The sequence below is a fragment of the Onychomys torridus genome, chromosome 23, assembly GCF_903995425.1.
Source record: "Onychomys torridus chromosome 23, mOncTor1.1, whole genome shotgun sequence".
Lineage (NCBI taxonomy): Eukaryota > Metazoa > Chordata > Mammalia > Rodentia > Cricetidae > Onychomys > Onychomys torridus.
Genome location: NC_050465.1, coordinates 52,255,832 through 52,278,053, shown reverse-complemented (window position 1 = coordinate 52,278,053; position 22,222 = coordinate 52,255,832).

The window sequence follows — 22,222 nt, the reverse complement described above, 5'->3', positions numbered from 1 at the left end:
TCTCAGACTTGCTTGGTGAGCCCACTATAACTTAAAACAATCTCCTGTGATATCTCCTTGTATCATCTGCACATCTATGTCCCTATCAACCTGTCCATGTGGCAAGTTGTGTCACTAGCAGTTACACACTATCATTATCATGATAATATGTCACTTTTGAGCAAGCACCAAATGCAGTAAGAATCCATTGTAATGCACCTGGTTTAAAAAAAAAAAGCAACAGAAAAATAAATAATCATATTGAGAAAGTATCTGCTCTGTATTTAAATTTGTTTTTAAATCTTAACACCACATTTTAAAATATGGTTTAAATATCAGTCCATGTTCTCAGAAGAGTAAGCTGGTTGCTGAGAAACAAAGCAAGTCATATAAAGAATTAATGAAAACCCCTGGGATACTTTCCTCAAAATGAATCTGCAAACAAAGAAGGTGGGATAGACAGCTCACATGACAGAGATAGACAAAAGTGACTCGTACTTACGAATGAACTTAATCTGGTACTTGAAGAAGTGGGTTCTGGTTCTGCATTGGGTTTCCCTGAACACTGGAATTTCTCTCCCTTTCTCCCTTATCATCCTCTGCTTCAGGGGCAACATTTCTCCTAAGGACCAATATCTGCTTTTGTTCTTGCTGGACAGTGTGGCTGGTGTTCTTCAGCCATGGTGATGGTAGTACATACTGTGCAGTTTGTCAGAAATATTTGTTTTCTACAAATGACATAGTAATATTAGCCCAGTTCATTCTGCGTAATAATACTAACAATAAACATACTAACAGAGCTGTCTTGCTGTCTAGGAGAAAGCAGGTAAAAGCTGAAACTTAGTTACTGTTAAGACAAAAAACCTGACTGGGATTCATTGAATTCTCAGGATAATGATGGGAAGCATCTGAGTGTGGCGGATGTGGGCAGGGACCATCGCTATGAGAAGTTCAAAAGACCTTCAATGAAAACAACCATAGTAGAGAACACTGAGAGAGACAGCTGTAAGAGCTTATCAACAGGCCAATGCTCCGAAGATAAATGGTGGGTGCTTCTTTTACTGATGAGAAAAGGAGTACACATAAATGAATATCACAGGTTTGCAAATCTAATATAAACAGAGGTGACCGTTGCTTTTGATCTTACGACAGAAGCTACTCTCCTACACAGAGCTATTCATTGACCTTTCTCTGTGCTCATAGATATAGAGTCCAAGCACTGCCAACGCACGTGGATGTCTTGAGATCAAGTCATGACACAATTACAATTTAAGAATGACTTTCTTTACTTAGCGGGAAAAAGCTGTAATAATGCAGCCGCGTGGCTGACACGGCAAAATGTAAGCTGTGAAGCCATCTGCTCTGGATATTTTTAAGTCAGAGCCGTTTTGGGGTGCTACAGGAAAGTTTATGTGCAAAGGAAATGGAAATGAAATTTATGGAATCCAAGGGAAAACAGAACTTAGTTAGCTTTTGTAATGGAGCCCGGCTGAGACACTGGCTGTTTTCATATGTCCACTTTGTAAGTCCTGCCACAGTCCACACAGCTGATTAAGACCATGTGAGGTTTTATGAAGCCGTGCTCCTTCACCAAGTCCAGGGCTGTGTTGGTAAACAAGAAAAGACTCCTAGGTTTCTAGAATTCTAGTTCAAGCCATTCTTTCTCTGAATTTGAGGCAGGTAGTTATTGGGAAATGCGGCCATGTAAAGCTTAAGTCCAAATCCAGGGAGCAGAGGTTTGGGATTGTTTGTGTTTGAGAGGATGGGTGCCTTTTACACTTGATGTTCCTGTGTTCCAGCTAAACTTCTGAATTCACATTATCTATGCTAACTGATCAGCTTCTTGGTCTCAAAATATTGTTAATACCAGAGTCATCTATGAAGGAAAATTAGTGAGAGAAATAATACACGATTTTTCACAAGAATGAGAAAAAATAAATAAATAACATCATGTGTTTCTTTTTTTTAAAAATTGAAAATAGATTCTTTTCTCATAAAATACATCCCAACCACAGTTTCCCTTCCCTCTACTCCTCCTAGGTCTCCATACAAACTCCTCTCCCCCAGATCCACCCCCTTCCATTTTCTGTTCTGAAAAGAGCAGGGCTCCCAGGAATGACAGCCAAGCAAGACAAAACAATATCCAATAAACAAAGTGAAAGTCCTTGTATCCAGGCTGGACAAGGCAACCCAATAGGAAGAGTCCCAAGAGCCGGCAACAGAGTCAGAGACAGCTGCTTCTGCTGGTAGGAGTGTCACAAAAAACACCAAGCTAACAACCTTCACTTAAGCAGAGGACCTGGTACAGACCCATGTGGCCTAGTAGTGATGCTCTTTCAGTCTCTAGGAGCTCATGTGAGCTCTGATTTAGTTAATTCAGTGGGCCAGGTTCTTCTGGTGTCCTCCATCTGCTCTGACTCTTATATTCTTTCTTCCCCCTCTTACTCAGGGTTCCCTGATCTCTAGTTTAGACTCTCTTTCCACATGTCTGATTACTTAGGTCATCTAAGGGAATACCTCAAATAAAACTAATTCAACCCCAGAGTTTTGAATCTGACTATTTCTTGACTATGTTATTCTCTCTGGTTATTACATAATTTTTTAATAGTTGGTAAGTAATTTAGACCCTCCCGTTCATCTGCACAGGTGTGGTCTTCTTGCATTATTTCACCTATGTAATAAAACTAACAGGAGACTCCTGACTTTAGCTCTGTTTTGATATTGTTATTGATCATACCCACACACATGCAGTATCCATGTGCTTATTTCATGTTCCATCACTTCATAAGCAGAAGCACAGTAAAAGATGATGTTTCTCTGCCTACCACTGTTTCACAAATTGATTCAAAAGTAAAGACACTCCAAATAAAACATGCCCTGTAGACCATCAGTTCCTCTGGATGGTTATTTGGAGGGTTTTTTTCAAGCAGAAAAAAATGAAATGTTCTCATAAAATACATACATTTTCCTTTTTCAATCTGGATTCAGCTAAATTGCTGGAAGCAAATTGAGTTCTTGGAGTGATTTGAGGATAAGGATGGAAAGGCTCTGTCCCAGGGAACACTCATGATTTCAGTCTCTGCTTAATACTCCATAGTGGACAATAAGCAGGCATGCACCTTTTCTCTTTCTTTCTAGTTTGTGTTTTTGAAAGAGCCAGCATAAAGAGAGGATGACAAGAGCATTCTTCGAAGATATAGTCAGTTTTATGTTTTCCATGTATTTTGTTTAAAAAAGCTCTTTAGGGTTGGGGATTTAGTTCAGTAGTAGAGTGCTTGCCTAGCAAGCACAAGGCCCTGGGTTTGGTCCTCAGCTCAAAAAAAAAAAAAAAAAAAAAAAAAAGGCTCTTTAATTTCTCTCTGCCTGTGAGAATAATTTGTTTTTTTCTGTGAAATAAGTTAACCTTTCACAGACATCAGTTGTTGGCCCAAAGAGTAGTTGTAATTCGATTCCCATTGTATCTGACAAATTTAATCCCTAATACTACAAATACAAATCAAACAGGTTTAAAGGCAATTATTGAAATAAATTATATGTTCTTGGAGGGCAGAAGTGAAGTTTTCATTCTTTATGTATCTCACAATGGTGTGTTAAAATGTAAAAGGAAATTTGTTATTCAATCAAAATTAATTGTTATCATTTATTCTTTCATTAGCAGCAAACCCAGAATAATCTGTAAATAATTACCAAAGATCTCAATGATAAGTATCCATGTATATTTTATCTTGAATTAACTTCATAATTAATTCAACTGTTTCCCCTTGAATAAGATGCATATTTACTTATATATTGACTTGCTGGTCAATATCCCACTGAGTTAATTTCATATAAAAATGATAGCTACCATCTATTGGTTGCTAAATTTGTACAGTTGCTGTGATAAGCACTTTAAAGTAATTATTCTAATTCTGCTGATGAGGAAATGGATTTTCTGTTAGATTAACAAAAATTTCCAGAGCCATACACTATTAAGTTGAAGATCACAACATTTGAAATTTGTCTAGCATCTTCACTCCTCAAAATTGTGCTAGAAACCTGGAAGGATACTTATAATTTAATTGAAAAGTAAAAACGTAAACACGTCTCCAACAGCCATATTTCTTCAAAGGGAGTCAGCCTGCCATTTTCCCCCTTTTGGTTTATTTGAATGAATGTTATTGTTTTCTCCCGAGAACCAGGACCCTGTGTAATACTGAGATCAGAATGATGCAGCCTAAGTTCCAAAGCCACTTGTAAGAAAGCATTTGTATATGCGTCATAGCAACTTTAGTTATAACCACTTAACTTAAATATTTAAAAGGACAGTTTAGTGGGATGATATGTTCTCATGCACATGTTGATAGTTCTGTTTTGCTGAAGCTCCAGTACAGCTGAGATGACAGAATATTCACCTGAGTGACATTGAATAAGGCGGGGATTGCCTGGCCTGGAAAGAAAAGCAACAGTTACTTCCTCTGTTGTGAGAATCCTTCTGGAATAAGCATTCAGACACCAATGAGAGCAGAAGAGAGGAGATGTCGCTGGTGGACCAAAGCTGGAACAGCTCCTGAAAGGCTTTCATGCAGGGTCCAGTTTCTGTTTTCATTTTATACTCTACTACCGCAAGGTTGGTGTACAAGCAAGCAGGAGTCCGTAGAAGGGCACACACACAGCAGCCAGCTAATTGTAAGTGCAATAACCGACTGTTCCAGCTGTCCCTCCAGGTCATTCTGTTCCAGGTAGCAAGGGAAAGTCAGGCTTGGCAAATAGACAGGGTAAGCAATGCTTTCGGTAAATCACTAATCAATCTCATAAGTCTCTAATAATTTGTCTTTTCTTCCTTATTCTACTTCTCTCCACTGTCATACACTACACCCTATAAATTTATCTTGAAGAAATGGGTTCGTATTGCTTTACTGACTCATTTGTACCTCTAGCCTTAACCCTTTTTAATGACATTTTTGCGTTATTCCTGATTTATTGGTATAAAACAGAATTTCTTTTCTCATTTAAAGCTGTGCATATGCCTTTCTTTTCTGTAGTAATGAAATCTAATCCTCCAGGATTTTGGAGGGCCATTTGCGTCAATGAATCTATTTCATTATGAAGAGTGACTATGAACAATAGTGACATCTTTCTTGATCTGAGAGAGAGCTGGCTATGTTGAACTTACTGGGTGCCTATTGCAGAGGCATTGGTGGTCATGGACCCTGTTAGGGCCATTTCCAGCAGGGCTGGTAAAAGTACAGGAGTTCTTGTATTTCTTAAATCTAAGGGGAGTAAGTGTTCTTGGATCTCAGTTCCTGGGAGCACATCTATGTCAGGGGCCAAGAATACCAGTCTGCAATTGTCTCCTGGGTGACAAGTGTAAATACCCTTGGGGCAGGCACAGTGTGTAGCATTTGGAGGTATTCTTCCAACTAGTCTTTTGCAGCTCCTTGCATTTCCCACACATCAGGCTTCTCCTATGACTTGATCAGATGGCCCAGGTAAACATGTCCCCTTCCTGTCGTCAGGCTTTGGCTGTTAATTCCAACACCAGTGTAAGTAACCTGGCTTCCATGTAAACATATTCACCAGTCCCAACTTAGGTTAAGGAATTAATGGATGGTGTTTTTTAAAGCCAGCATTTTGAGAAGAGCTTCAGGACCAAATTGGTTAGTGTTGTATTGTTTTCTTTTGTCCTGTTTGTGGACCAGTTCATCAGATGGCGTGGGAACCCCAGGTATAATAACCAACTGTAGGATCATTGTGTGCCAAACCAACCCATCCTGAGTTCATATTTTTTTTCATGGCTTTCTATATTCAATTCTAATATTATTCCTCCAAGGTTTCCCCTTTAAAGCCAATTGTGACCTTAATTTTTTTTTCCCTCTGTGGGAGCTCCCTTTTCCAGACTCCTTTTGTGGTGAAATCCATGCAAGACCAGTACTTAAGATCAATAGGTCCCCACACAACTATCATTTTGTCCTCAGGCCACTTGTCCTTAGGCTCCCACTAGCTGAGGCATCTCCAAAAGGAATCACTGTTTTTCTGGTGTGGCCAATTCCATCACAGCTTGATGAAGTTTGAGGGATAATGGCTGGCCAATTTCCAAGTAGCATCATCCGAAGGGCATAAGGCAGAACCCCTCTGGGGGTGGCTCTTAGTTATATTAATGGTTGTCTAGAAATTTGAATTAACCCGGAACAAGGTTGCTGTCTGTATTAATTTATGTGACAAGGTCGGAGGCTGAGTAGGGATTGGTTCAGATATACATTCATTGAATCTGGAAGGATATCAGGAGACAGAGTAGGAGCTGAGCCATTGTCTCCATTCCAAGGTTGTTTGGAGAAGGTCAGTTTCAGAGGTTGGCCTGAGTTGGCTCTCACAGTCCATTTCTGGCTAGAGTCTACAACAACTTTGGTGTGTGGTGTGGTGTATCCATAGCTTGACACCTGCAATTCTAAGAGCAGAGGGAATGGTGGGGATCTGTACTTATTGGTCAATTCGTTATGCACTGACACCAAAGACTTTTAAGAACCATTGGAGGTGGGTGTGTCCATACACTTCAAGGTCCTCTGAGTCTTTTGGGAGCAGTTGAGGTGGGTGACCACATTTGCAGGGCATGGAATAAACCTTAAACAGTATAAGTAGAAGAATTTCTGGCCATGGGAGGTCTGTTTCTTGGTAATATTTGGCTAGTATCATTTAAAAAGTCCTATCCATTCTTTCAAATTCCAAGTTAATTCCCTGTGCTGGTAGGAGATGCTTCTACTCAATCTGAAAAGGAGCACACCATATCCTGCAAATATCAGTGCCCTCTGCTGGATGGCACATCAGTAAAGTCCACTTCTTCATTTTCAAATGATTAGGATACCTAATGTGGGTGTTTTTGTGTCATTGTGGGGTCTCTGCTTAAGATCATTTAAAGCACACTGTAGACAGGCTTTGCCAACTTATTGGGTCAGTATTGGCAAGCCCAGAAACACCAAATATCTTCATAACAATTCATGTAGGATAATTTTTCCAGGTGAGGTGCTTCATGAGCTTGCTGGACTAGGCTGGGAACTGTCATCTCTAGAATTATTACTTCCCTGTCTGTGGACATCAGGCAGCCCTCCCAATTTTCAGTAGATCCTTCATTGGTTGCTCCTTTTCTTTCTTCTGGCTTATATGAGATGGCTTTGGGAGCAGGAGGAGTGTAAACATACCTTCCAGGGGACATTGGAGGGGACTGAAAGGCTGTATCTTCAAGGTGGGCAGCTTGTTTGGCTGCCTGTCTGCTAGAGGGTTTCCTGACTCACTTGACCTTGACTAATTGTGTGAGTATGGCAGTACACCAATGCCACACACAGGGACCCAGACAGCTCTTAGCATTTGGAGGACTTGTTTATGTTTTTAATTTCTTTGCTTCCTGAAGTAATCAGTCTCATTTCTTGATATACTGTTATTTTGAGTCTCTTGATATGAGAGCCTGCTTGAGGCTTCAGCTCCCTTCAGTAAAAGGTTCCATATCTGAATTGGGGAGCAGCTTGTCCTTTAGGAAAGGGAAAAAAAATCTCTTATAATTTCTCCACAATCACAGAGGGCCTCTCCCTTCTCTTCAGAGGAGTAAGTGGCTGGATTTTGGGTCCAATAATATAGCTGTCATCTTTTGGATGAGAGGAAGGCCTGGTATTTTTCTCAGTGACACATTGTAAAGGACTCTTCCCCAGGACTAGGCAGATCACAGCCTGGTGACCACACCCATGTAACTGTTGAGATTGGCTGAGCTGGCTGTCCAGCCAAGGTTGGTGAGCATTTTGTCAATGTTGATGTTATTAGAGGGACGAGATAGGGTGCTCTTGCTACTCCCTCCAAGCTGGGTGGTGCTGACAATTGGAGCCGGTAGGGAGGCTGCAACATGGACAAATTTCACCCTCTGGAGAAACTATGGAGGTGCTTCTTTGGTGTCTTTAGGTTTAACAGTCTTTGCAGCCAATATAATCTGGGTCGGGAGTGTTCCCTTATCTGGTAGCAAAGTCATTTCAGAGGGTCTGGGAGCAACAGACACCATGACTCAATACATGAGAACCAGTCTGAGTGGTCCCATACAGAACTCTTGGACTCTGTTAATGAGAGTCAAACCTAGAGTCCTTTCTGGTGGCCAGCTGACATCAAAGAAAGACTTTCAATTTCACAGACAGTTTTCAGTTGGAGGGCTTCATCTTTATTCTGTGGCCAGTGGTAAGTCTTCTTTAAAAGTTGCCAAGTATCGTTTGTAGGATGGTGCTTGTCTCACACTGGATTGCGCATACTTCATGACAAGGTGAATTCCCTAACCAGGAGTTGGGGGAGCTTCTATGAACCTAGCTTGGCGGGAAGTGTAGCTCAGGTCAAGAAAGGCCAGCTTCTTCCTCAAACAGGTGTTGGCCTGGCCAGTCATCTCACAGTGACTTGAGAGGCCTTATCTTAGGGCCACACTTGTATCAACTTGCTCAGTCACCTTTTGTTATAGAAGGTAAGTGCTGTTCAGGTGAAAGGAACTCAGAGGAACCACAGTTTGGGGTCCAATCAAACCCTGCAGCCACAGAGCTGTGGGACCATTACATGCATTCATAGATTCATTCCCCATTCATTTATAAGTTATGCTTTAATACTTAAAATTCCTAGCCTGTCCATTTCTCTGGAGACCAATCTACCTTTTCCTTGGAGATCAATGCCACCTGGTTATCCCTTTGAGGCTTTTGAAGCAATCTCCTGCAGGGTAATCAAGCTCATGCTGGCTAGCTCTTCCTGCCTATCTCTCCAGGAGTCTCGATGTCTGACCTAATCTCCTCTTCTATGTAGACAAATTACTAAATGGTCTTATTAATAATAATAAAAAAAAAAAACCAATAAACTTGGAGCCAGAAATTGGGGTTAAAGCCTGAGAGAGATCAGAGGAATAGGAAAAGCCACAGCTAACCTCACCTTACCAACTCCACAGCTTCCAAAGTGAGCTACTTCCTGTCTACCTATACCTATATGCCTTTCTGTTCTATTCTCTCACCTGCTCTTTCAGCCCAGCTACATCACTTCCTCTTCCTGTCCAGCTCTATCACTTCCCATTTGTCTGTACAGACCTCGAGTCCTCTATGGTTAGTGCTGAGATTAAAGGTGTGTATTACCATGCCTGGCTCTGTTCCCAGTGTGGCCTTGAACTCACAGAGATCCACACAGATCCCTGCCTCCCAAGTGATAGGATTAAAGGCATGTGCTACCATTGCCTGACTTCTATATAAGTGGCTGGCTTTTTCCTCTGATCCTCAGGCAAGTTTTATTGGGGGACACAGCATATTGGGTGGACACAATGCATCGCCACACTTCTACTCAGATTCTCTGGTCCTGGGCCTCATAGTCCTCTTGGCAACTGGAAGGGGATGCCAGAATCCCATCTAAGGTCTTGTTTCCCAGTTCTGGAGATGTTCAGTGGGCTGACAGGTCCTGAATCCTTTTTTGATAAACTGGGGTAATAGTAAAGAAGATCTCTTTGGGATCTTTAGAAATGTTGAAGAAATCTTTCTAGAAACTTGCCAACAATAAGAGAAGAGAGGAGATGTCAGCAGTGGATTGAAACCAGGACATCTCCTGAAAGGCTTTGATGCCAGGTCTAGTTTGTATTTTCATTTTATACTCTAATAGACAAGATCAGTGGACAAGCAAGCAAGATTTTACAGAGGGTACATGGCAGTCAGTGGGCAGTTAAGGGCTATGGCCCACTGTTTTAGTTATTCCTCCAGACCATTATGTTCCAAGGCATGCTTGGATAGTACCAGCAGTGCTTTAAGTAAATTGCTTAAATAAATCAATAAGTCAGTATCTAAAAATTGATCTTCTCTACCTTATTCTACTTAAATTTCTCTTACTACTCATATGCCACTTACATTTCTGAGTAAAGAAGAATTTTCTAGAGGAGCAGAAGTATTAGAATGAATATATATATATATATATATATTCTAAGAATCTAGCAGTTCTTCAGTCTAGGAGGCTGAATGTTGTAACTGGGTTTCAGTGTTCATTGGAATCCTGAAGAAGTAGACTTTAATACCAATGAAGGAATGAACTTGTCAATAAGAGTGAAGGCAAGCAGGCAAAGAGCAATGACTTTCCTCTTCCATGTCCTTTACATAGGCTACTACCAGTGGTATGGCCCAGATTTAAGGCGGATCTTTCCACCTTACAAGATCATGATTTAGGGAGGGACTTCTCTTTCCAAATAATTCAATCAGGAAAGGTTCCTCAAGTATATCCAGCCATTTGAATTGTATTTAATTACAGATATATTCAAACTGACACACCAAGGCAATGCCTTCTGATGTGTTCAAAGCCAAATCGACATCAGATCTTCATGCTAGTTTTGTGTGTCATTAGGAAGTTAGATGCAAATGTTCTTTCTTTCCAAAGACTTCTGGAATATCACTGCTTTAAAGTGCATGCTTCTTGCTAATGACTTTAGTCCCAATAAGTGAAAACCACAGATTTTAAAGTACTAAAAATATTGATTGTTCCATACAGACCTAATACTAATAATGGGAAGAACGGTGGGGAAATCCCCAAGGAGCTGCAAGGATGGCTAGCCACCCTGCTTATCAACATGCTATCAGCTGTTAGAAAGAGACACTTAATCATATTATGGTGTATCAAATGAGAATAACTTCTTGGGAGAATTCTAGAAACAGAGCCAACCACAATCTTCCTGGTAGGATCCTATTCTATTTACAAGAAAAATGAACCCCAGGCCTTCTATGTTGCCTTGTATTTATTTTTGTTAGGACTTCTTTTTTTTTCCTGGTCTTTTCTAATCTTGTGTTTTGGTAGACAGATAGAGCATTGAAAAAAATCTTACTGCTCAGGAAAGAGAAAGTAAGTCTACTGGACACGCTGAGCTTATTATGAATGCTGACTGAATCTTGCAAATAGAGTAGTACATAGGTAAAATATGAAATCATTTCCTCCTGGTGAGGGCTTTGGATTCACTAAACTGAGTCAGTGTAGACTTTTAATTTAATATAACATTTAAGTAAGTTTTTTGAGATGGTCTTACATGCAAATACTGCATTTTGATAATAGTTATGCATACTCTTCACCCTACTCCCTCCCAGATAAATGCCTGTACTCTCTCTATCCCCACTCCTTACTTCATGACCTCTTTCTTTCTTTTTCTACAAACCCAAAGGAACCGAATTGTGCTGCCTGTAATTTCACATGTGTTTGGCCATCCAATGGGCCAAATGTGACCTACCAAGGGCTACATCCTTAAAAAAAATACCTGACTTTTTTTCCTCAGCTAGAGGTGGTGGGGGCTTAGAAGCCTCCTTCAGCTTCATGCTGGAAAATTGACTGGCTGGCTTATTTTCTGTAGGTCTTACATAGGCAACCACAGCCACTCTGAGATCATAAGTGCAATGTTTTTTTGTTGTTGTTTTTTGTTTTTGTTTTTTTCATGCCCAGATGACACTGTGTTGCCACATCCTTTCAACCTCTCAACATCATTCTCTCCCTTTCTTCTGAGATGGCTTGTGGATCATGGGAGGATTCATGTTGGAGAAAGCCAGTGTAGCCAACATTCATTTGTGAGGTGTGGGGTGAGGGATGAAGTCTGAGTGGGAAAGACAAGACAAGAAAATTATCAGTGACATTGAGAATGTATTTGATATGGCCAACATAACTTTAGTGCTAATCAAGACAATCTTAAGTAATATGCCCTATGAATGATTTTTAGGTAACTTAGTCCTTAAGAGAAAATCTGTACATATAGCTGACAAAGATTCCCCCCCCCCCAAATATGTAAAATATTTTCTCTTCAGTATGTTAATTATTTCTTTTAAAATGGAATAATATCTAGAATAGAAAAAGTACTATAAAAATTAAACAGATACATACAACATTCACATGCATAAAATAATCTGTTCAGTAAATGGATTAATTAAGTAGAAAGTTCTCAAAAAGAAGAAATATCTACAGCCAATACCTAATTGAAAAGTGTTCAATATTTTTAGCTATCAGTAAAATACAAATTAAAACTGATTTGAGAATCTTATATCATTTCAGTCAGATTGGCTATCATCAAAACAGACGACTATAGTGGGTAGCCATTCCAGACTTGGCCTGGAAGTTCCAACCCCCATTGAGGCTTTGGTAATGGTCATGCCTACAAGGCGGGGCTGAGAGAGGACATTGAAGACCCAGGATCAAAAGGAGAGGCTTCTGCTGGTTCCAGGACCCTGGACGCTGGAGATAGACCAATCAGAGTTCTCCAGAGAACACCAATATCTAACTCAGTCGGTAGAGCATGAGACTCTTCATCTCAGGGTCGTGGGTTCAAGACCCATATTGGGCACCAGATATTGGTGAAATTATTAAAGCCACTCCACGTCGTTAAAAGGGAGGTGTATTTTGTGGGGTAGCTTACAAATGAAGGGATAGGTTGCAAGGTCTGGGAAAGGTATGGCTCAGTCCGGCAGTGTTCTTTGGAATGGCTACCCACTACAGATGACAACAAATGTTGGTGAGGATGTAGCACCCTAATATAGCATTGGAAGTAACCAATTTAGTGTGGCCACTATGAAAGACCTAGTTATACCACTTTTGGATATTAACCTGAAGGACTGTAAGTCAACATTCCACAGTGATATACGTACACCATGTTGATTGCCATTTAACACATAATAGGTAAGAAATGGAACAAGCCTCTGTGTCCACCAAAAAATGAATGGGTAAAGAAAATGTAGTATGTGCATACATTTGAATTTCAGTCAATCATAAAGGAAATAAAATCATGATATTTTCATAGAAATTATGACCAGATAAACTAGAGATCATTATGTTAAATAAAATAAGCCAAATGCATAAAGTTGTTTCATTTCTTTTACTTATATGTTAACTGTAGCTTTAAGTGTGTGTGTGTGTGTGTGTGTGTGTGTGTGTAGTGCTGTGGATATCGCTCTGTGTAAATAAAGTTCTGATTGGCCAGTGGCCAGGCAGGAAGTATAGGCGGGACAAAAGAGAAGAGAATTCTGGGAAGTAGAAGGCTGGGGAGAGACACCGCCAGCCGCCGCCATGAGAAGCAACATGTAAAGACACTGGTAAGCCACAAGCCATGTGGCAGAGTATAGACTAACAGAAATGGGTTAATTTAAGACAGAAGAAGTAGATAACAAGAAGCCTGCCACAGCCATACACTTTGTAAGCAATATAAGTTTCTGTGTGTTTACTTGGTTGGGTCTGAGCGACTATGAGACTGGCAGGTGAGAGAGATTTGTCCTGACTGTGGGCCAGGCAGGAAAACTCTAACTACAAATGGCGCCCAACGTGGGGCAAGAGTTTCCACCTAAAACCTGAGAAAAAAGATTCTAAGACGGAGCTAAAAACAGCTTCCTAGTTGTCTCTCTCAAGTTAGCAGCAGCCTGCCGGTTTGAGCTACTGTGGCAGGTTCCTGGCGTGTGTGTCTGACCTGCAGTGTGGCTGGAATGAGGAGTCTACAAGCAGCACTTTGCTCTACTGCGTGGTGGATTTAGCCTTTGCGAGTTAAAAAAAAAAAAAAGTTTCTGGGCTATATACTGCTTTGATAGAACTGCTTCTAGACCCAGAGCTGGTGGTAAACTGTACCACTGCCATGTTGGGAAGCTGAGGTGGGTGGAGCCAGCAGCCACAGAGGCATTTCAGTCTTACAAAGATGGATATTACACAGAGAATCTGGTCTGTCTTATCTTTGGGATTTTTAACTGCAGAAAAAGATTTGATCATAAAAGCTGTTGAGTTAAACAAATATGTAAATTTTAAAGGTACCTTGACTTCAAAATTTGGATATAAGGATATGTTGCTTTGGAAAGGACTCTCTGCTTTTGTTTCCACAGAAAGCCAGAGGCTATGGATTTGTTCCAGATTAAGATACATCAGGTTTGATCAGCCAAGACCACCTGAAAGGTCTCCGATGACACTATGGCCCAGATGATCTGACATCCAGAATGGTTTCAAGGCAACTGGCTCAGAGGTTTACCCTCATGGACTACTCCATAATCTTAAAATTTTCTTTGTGTCCCCATAAGATACAGCGCCCCCCTCTACCAGGAAGTAGTAAGAGATACTACGCCCACATTCCCAAAATTATCAAGCTGGCTTTGGTGATGGAATTGGCTCACTCCTTCTCTAAACCCAGACATATTGCTAAAAGAAAAGGTTAAGAGATTCTTGTGTCCCAATTCAGAAGAGCCCTCTGGTGTGGGACAGAGAAAAACCAATATTTTTATTTAAAGCAGTTTGATTATAAATGAGATCTCTTTCTAAAGAAGAAAAGGGGATATGATACAGATATAATAGGATGAAAGGATAGATTAAGGAACTTCCTTCTAAAGAGCAACAACTTGTTTAAAATGTTTTACATTGGTATAGATTTTAGTCTATTGATACAAATTTAAAGTTAATTTTGTTATACTGTGTGTATATTTCTAATCATGTTTAAGGTATTATGTTTGTATAGCTCATTTTAAATTGAAATGGATAATTAAAAATAGATTAATAATTAGTCATCTATGATAATCATACTCGTAGCCATGTTAGTTAAGTCTAGATATACATAGACATATTTCAGATAGATATGTAATCTTCAAATACTTCAAAGACCTACAGAATATGGCATTTAAAATACTTTTAAAATTTAGACTTTCTGGACAGTGAGACATGTCTGCTCCTGGCAGCACCAATTTACTTCAGAGAGGAGGATGGGCATTAAAGACACTTCATATGGAGTTTATCTTCACCTTGGCAAAAATAGCCATTTGGGCAAGAAACTGTTCTTGCCTGGACTGCTCGATCAACTGGACATGCAGGACCCATAGGAAGGTGACCACTGAACTTTGCTTGACAAAATGGTCCTTCAGGTTCCTGCTTCACAGAGGAAACTGCCATACCTTCTACAGGACACTGAGAGAAGTGACTCTAGCCCTGTGGGCTGAAGACAAATGCCCCAACTTTACAAAGGAACATTAGGTGACTGTTCAGGCTGCCAGCTGTCTCTGTCTACCCTACAAGACTCCTGAAAGTTGCTTGCATCCTTCTCCCATTTCTCAGGTAATATTATATCCTTCTGAGGTCTTTGATGTGGTTGAAGTCTAGATAGTTATAATTTCCCCAGTTATGATAAAAGATAAGCTAGATATAAAAACCTTAGACTCACAAATATAAGATAGATAGGATATCTTCTTTAATATTGTAACTGTAATTCTTGCTTGATAATGGTTTTGTTATATGTAATTGTACTATGTAAAAGTTAAAACCTTCCTTAAAAAAAAAGAAAAGGGGAAGTGCTGTGGATATCGCTCTGTGTAAATAAAGTTCTGATTGGCCAGTGGCCAGGCAGGAAGTATAGGCGGGACAAGAGAGAAGAGAATTCTGGGAAGTAGAAGGCTGGGGAGAGACACCACCAGCCGCCGCCATGAAAAGCAACATGTAAAGACACTGGTAAGCCACAAGCCATGTGGCAGAGTATAGACTAACAGAAATGGGTTAATTTAAGACAGAAGAAGTAGATAACAAGAAGCCTGCCACAGCCATACAGTTTCTAAACAATGTAAGTTTCTATGTGCTTTCTTGGTTGGGTCTGAGCGACTATGAGACTGGCGGGTGAGAGAGATTTGTCCTGACTGTGGGCCAGGCAGGAAAACTCTAACTACAGTGTAGTGTATAAGTCATGGTGGTAGAGAACACTCCTTGAGAGGGGGAAAGAAATCTTAAGGGAGAGTGATGGAGGAAGAGGATAATGGGATACATGATATGAAAGACGCAGGGAAAATTCTTTGTTTAGAGGAAGTAGACTAGCAAAGAGGATGCAGAGATTGGGGAGGCTTAGACTGGGCAGAGGAAGTAAGGGAGGGAGGCATGCAAATAAGAACAGAGCATAACGGAACATGATGAAATGTCATAGTGAAATTCACCACTTTGTTGGTAGCTGAAAACAGTAATCAATACAGGATTAATTAATAAAAGACAACCCTGAATTTATTTAATGCATATGGCCTTGGAAAACTACTGTTCTGAATATTATTTTCTCAGAATATTGCAAATTTCATTTTTACTATAATTTGTGAGTGTTAATATGCAATATTAAAGGAGGCTTGGTTATGTCCAAACTTCTGTTGTAAGACATTTCAAATTGTCAAATAACTGTGTAAAGAAAGCAAGAGAGGCCAAGGGATGGCTCAATGGGTTAAGGGACATGTTGTCAAGCCTCTTGACTGGAATTCAAAGTTTGGACCTATGTGGAGGAAGCATAAAGCTAACTCCACAAAGTTGTATTCTGACTTCCACATGTGCACTGTGGCATGCAAAGTAACTTAACATAGAAGAAAAATATTTAGAAGAAAGCAATAATCAATTATAACTATTATAATCATTACTATTATTTTGGTTTTTCGAGACAGGGTTTCTCTTTAGCATTAGAGCCTGTCCTGGAACTCTCCCTGTAGACCAGGCTGGCCTCAAATTCACAGGCCTGTCTTTGCCTCCTGAGTGCTGGCATGAAAGGCATACATCACCACAGCTGGACTAAGAATCAATTATTCCATGTCTTTTTTTTACTGAACTCAGTCTGTTGGTAATATATTTTTAAAAAATTATTAATTCTTTGAAGAATTTTATACAACATAATTTGATCACGTACACCCTAATTACTCTCCCTAACTCCTCTCAGATCTACCCTACCTCTCTACCCTCTCCAACTTTGTTTTGTCCATATACTCTCAGATGTAGGCTCATCCACTAGACCTGCCAGAAAACACACCTTTAGGAACCTTTAGGAGGTGGAGCCTTGCTAGAGGAAATACATCCCTGGGGGTAGGCATTGAGGTTTCGTAGCCTGGCCCCGATCTGCTTTTTCTCTGTCTTTGCTTCCTGTATGCTGATAAAATGTGATAGTCATCATCCTACTGCCATGCCTTCCCTGCCTGTTACCATAACTTATCCACCAAGATGGGCTATTGCCCTTTGGAAATGTAAACAGAAATAAACCATATTCTTCCCTAGTTTGCTTTTTGTCATGATATTTTATTACAGCCACAGAAAAGTAATGAATACATTACATAAAAGAAAATTTATACTTTAAAATCACCTTTAGGTGCATCTGCAAAATTATTCATGTGTGTGTGAGTGCAAATGCACACATGCCATGGTAAATATGTGGAAGTCAGAAGCCATCAGCCTCTCTTTATTGTTCTAATGTATACGAGGTGTGGTGGTTTGGAGGAAAATGGCCCCCAAAGGGAGTGGCACTATGAGGAGGTGTGGCCTTGTTGGAGGAAGTGCGTCACTGTGAGGGTGGGCTTTGAAGTCTCTTTTACTCAAGCTTCTCTCAGTGTCATTGTCAGTTGACTTCCTGTTGCTTGCAAGATGTAGGACTTTCAGATGTTCCTCCAGCACCATCTCTACCTGCATGCCTCCATGCTCCCTGTCATGATGGTAATGGACTGAAACTCTGAACTTATAAGCTAGTCTCCTCAATTAAATGTTTTCCTTGTAAGAGTTGCCATGGTTATGGTGTCTCTTCACCACAATCACAACCATAACTAAGACACTGGGCTAGACAGCTCATGAGTTTCTGGGCATTTACCTCCTTCTGCCTCCCACTTTGCTATAGAAGAGCTGAGATGATGGATGTGTGTGTTGTCACCTCTGACTTTACATGGGTTCTATGGGTCTGAACTCATGGCCTCACATGGGGGAGGGCAGGTACTTTACCCATTGAATCATCCCAGTCCTAAGGAAAGTTATGCAAACACTTGTTGATACAGTGAAGAAGACTTTAAAGACTTAAAATGGGGCAATAGTGGGGAGGGGGCAATTGAGCTCAACTCCAAATACAGTGAATGGGGGGGATTTATAGCTAAGCAGTAAAGTGAGGGGAGCAGTAAGAAGAGGCGTTGAATGCACAGTGACTCCTGCTGAAGGCAGACTATTGATTTTCACATCAAAGATGGAAAGTAAGGAACTTAATCAGTTTGGAAGAGTGATTAAATATTAAATATGTTTGTTCAATAGAATTGGCTAAAACCTTTGCTGATCATAGGCCAAGGTGGATGCCTGGTTGGTTAGAGGGCACAAAGAATGGCAACTGAAAAATGTAGTTATGCATAGAGTCCTTAATTTCATTTTTTATGTGTTTACTGTTAGTGTGGGGAAATTCTATTTTTTAAGAGATTTTATTGATTCTTTGTGGATTTCGCATCATGCATTCCAGTCCTATTCATCCTCTCATCCCTTCATATCTGCCCTCTGCCCTTGCAACCTTTACCCAAAATAAAATGAAACTTAAAAGAAAAACAAAATAACCAAAGTAAAACAAAGCAAATATATAACAAACAAACAAATAAACAAGGAAAGTCTTGGTGTGAAAGCTGTAGTGGGACATAGTGAGCCCTTTAGTCCATACATCATTATTGTAAGTGTTCATTGCAATGAGTCTGGTGAGAGGCCTCTGGCTTCTGCTTCACCCTTGATATGGAGCTCTCATTAGGACTCCTCGTGGATATTCTGCTGGTGCCCTGTTTCATGGAGATCCTATAGCTTTGAATCTGCAGGCTTAGCCCTTCATATGCTACAGCATTTCATAGATGAGGTGGATATTGGGGTGGGCCAATGCATAGTCCTGGTTCTGGGTGTGGGTGGTACTTGGGTTGGTTAGCCAGCCAGTTTTTCTTCATGGACACCACCAGGGTGAGCTCTCCAGCATTGCCCTAGCTAGTTGACCTACTGCAGCAGCCAGCAAGGAGTGGGGCCAGCTTTCCTGCTCTCATGCCCCTGGCAGCCGACTCACCCACAACCACACCACCAGGGCCATCTCTGCTGTTTTGTCCATGTGAGATGCAGGGCCTGCTCTCCCAAGTACTGCAGTTGGTGAGATGCAGGGCCAGCTCTCCCACTCTTCTGCCCCCAAGCCCAGCTCTCCAGCCTACCACAGATGACAAGGGGCAGAGGACCAGGGAAGGCATCTTTCCCCCACCAGTGCTACCACATGGTAGACAAGGGGACCAGACAAGGCAGGGTTATCTCTCCTGCTCTCATGCCCTCAAGGATGGCTCACCTGCACCCCTGCCAATAGGATCAGCTCTACTATGCTACCCAGGTGAGATGTAGGGTCAGCTCTTCCACCCACCACAGGTGGCAATGGGTGGAGAGAAGAGGAGGACATGTCTCCCTTGCCCACTCCACTATACGACAGATGAGAAGTGGGACTAGATTCCTCACACACTTTCACTGGGTCAGATTACCTGTATCCCCCTCAATGGGGTCAAGTCTATTGTGCTGCATAGACTAAGTATAGGGCCACTCTCCTGAGTGCTGGAGCTGGTGAGAGGCAGGGTCAGCTCTCCCACTCTTGTGCCCCAGAGGCCAGCTTTGCCGCCTGCAGTAGGTGGTGAGGGGCAAGGGGGACATCTCTCCCTCACCCACACCAATGAGTGACAGACAGATGGTGAGGCTAACTCTCCCACTCTCAGGCTGTAAACTCTATTTTTGTACGTTGACTTTTGCCTTTTGTAACTTTACAGAGTGCTAAAAATTCCTTGTTGGTGACAGTTATCTGCATACTGAGACAGTTTATTTTTTAATTTTTTTCTTATCTTCATGTGTTTAGTGCTCTGCATTGCCTTGTTCGGGCACCAGCACATGTTGAACAGACATGATGATAGTGCCTGCTCTAGTCTTATCAATTTTAGGGAGAAAGCACCCAGTCTTTCTCATCGAAGCATGATGTTAGCTGTAGGCTTTTGTAGATTTTTTTTTTTTTACCATGTCCATATAATTCTCTATTTGTAATATGCCCACACCTTTCACGTGTGGCTGTGGATTTTCATCCCACAACTTCTCTGCACAGGTTGATGAGATCAGGACTTTTCCTTTGTAAACCATTTACACTGTGTGTTATTTTTGACTTTTGAATATTGAACTAGCCTTGAATACCTGTAATAGGTTGACCCATTATGATTTATATTCATTATAACATATTGCCAGATTAATTTTGTTGTTTCACTTCTCCGTGGTTTTTCTTTTTGTCTTATTTGCTCACCTGCTTCCTCTTTTTTTCTGGTTTTCAATTTAGGATAAATCTAGTTCTATGAAGTAAGTGAAGAAATACTTCCTCCTCTTATATTTTTTGTTGAGATTTGGTATAAATTTGATGCATTTTAAAAAATATAAGTGGAACCTTCCTTGGTGTAACCCTGGGCCTGGGATTTCTTAGGAATTTTTAAAATTAATTCATTTTAATAAATAATATTTTATAGTTTATCTTAGGTTGTAAATTTGGACCTTTTTTTTTTTTGAGCTGAGGATCTAACCCAGAGCCTTGAGCTTGCTAGGCAAGTACTCTACCACTGAGCTAAATCCCCAACCCCTGGACCTTTTCATTTTTTTAAATGTAGACATTTAAAGCAAACATCTTAGCAAAACATCACTTTCATCCCACATACATCAAGGCTTTATTTTCATTTCCATTTATTCTGTAAATATATATATATATATATATATATATATATATTTGTTTTGAGGCATTGTCTCTAACTGTAGGCTGGCTTGGAAATGCATTTTTTGAAAAATGCCTTAATATTTAGAAAGTTTCCCCATTTCTTTCTGTTAAGGAAGCCTACCTCGATTTTATTGTGATTAAACAACACAGTGCATGATTTCAACTATTTCAAATTTATCAGTGTTTATTGAGTAACATGGGGTCTATTTGTGGGAATGTTCTGTAGACGGAAAAATATGCATTCTATTGCTATTGGCTAGAATAGTATGTCTATGTGCCAGGTAGATTCTGTAAACTGAATGTGTTACTCAGACAAGGCTTGCCTATTTTATATCTAAAGTTTCTATGATTTCCTCAGATGTATTCATATTGTATATTTGCTTATTTAAACTTTTATGTCTACTGAGTTTTTCTTTATAGGTTTTGAGGCTTTTTGGTGCCTCACATTTCATTTACTGTGACTTCTTGGTAGGTTGTGTCCTTTAATGTATAATATCTATTCGTCTTGAGTTGTTTACTTTGCTCTGCCATCTACTTTAGCTGACACTAATATACATTTAAATTCCCTACTCTCCTTAAAAATTCTGGTGATTCTAAAAAACATTTTAAATTAACAAGCAAAAAATATAGCCTTATTTTAATTTTTGGTGAGCAAGTACCTCATCCTTACTGCTAGTTGTAAAAATATGTAGGCAATATTCACATTGCTTAAAATGAGTATTAAAATTATTTTGAAAAATTCTGTAAATGTCATTTTTAATATCATTACATTACACTGATAGGTTATTTGAGGAAGGAGAATTTAGGTTCTCAAATATTGCCCTCTTATTCTTATAGATGCTGGATGGATGTGAGTACTTCTAATTTCAGAGACCTTGTAACTTTAGTTCTCTGTAGATATCAGGCAGAGGGAATGGGTGATGATAATTCACTTCAGGGAAATGGTATCTATCTTCATCGGGAAAGGAAACTGTAAGATGAGATCAATCCACAAAATGTTGGTAATAAACTATATGTAATTGATATTCTGTGAGATTAGATACCCCATCTTACTCATGTTATTTAATAAAAACTTATTATTAATAACATTTTTGTAAATCATATGATATTTGACATGAACACATGAAATTTGTAGTATATTTAAAGTTTTTGTTTATACTCTTTTCTTCTATCTCTACAATCCTCATAACCTAATTTTAGATATTATTTTAGTTACTTAATTTTATTTTGTGCCTTCTATAAAAGTCAAATGTGGGACATGAAAATTATGAGAAATAGACAGTGTAATTTTCAGTGATGATCACCACAACCCCAATTGAAAACATCTAGTGTTTAGAAGCAATAGAACTCATTATTTCTCTATGGTCTACAATGTCCCATAAAATCTGGTCCCTGCCTCCCTCAGTCATTTCTTCTGATTCATCCAGTGATGCTACAAATGTGTACTGATGGGCAGTTGCATCTTTCAAGGTGTCCTGGCGTCTAAGTTTAAAAAAGAAGATGTTATTCTGTATCTTCTTCCACTTGGGTACATATTCTATCAGGGAGACTTTAGATCTATCTATACCTATGAAATTATCCAAGATTAAAATAAAAAACTCATTTTCATGTCCATTGATTTCCAGTTCTTACCTTTAATTCTTTAAGCAAAAGAATGTTGCGGTCATTAAAAATGGATCATTGTTTTTAGAATGAACCCAGCACACACATTTGCAGCCCTTGTGTAACTACTTCCAGAATTCACAG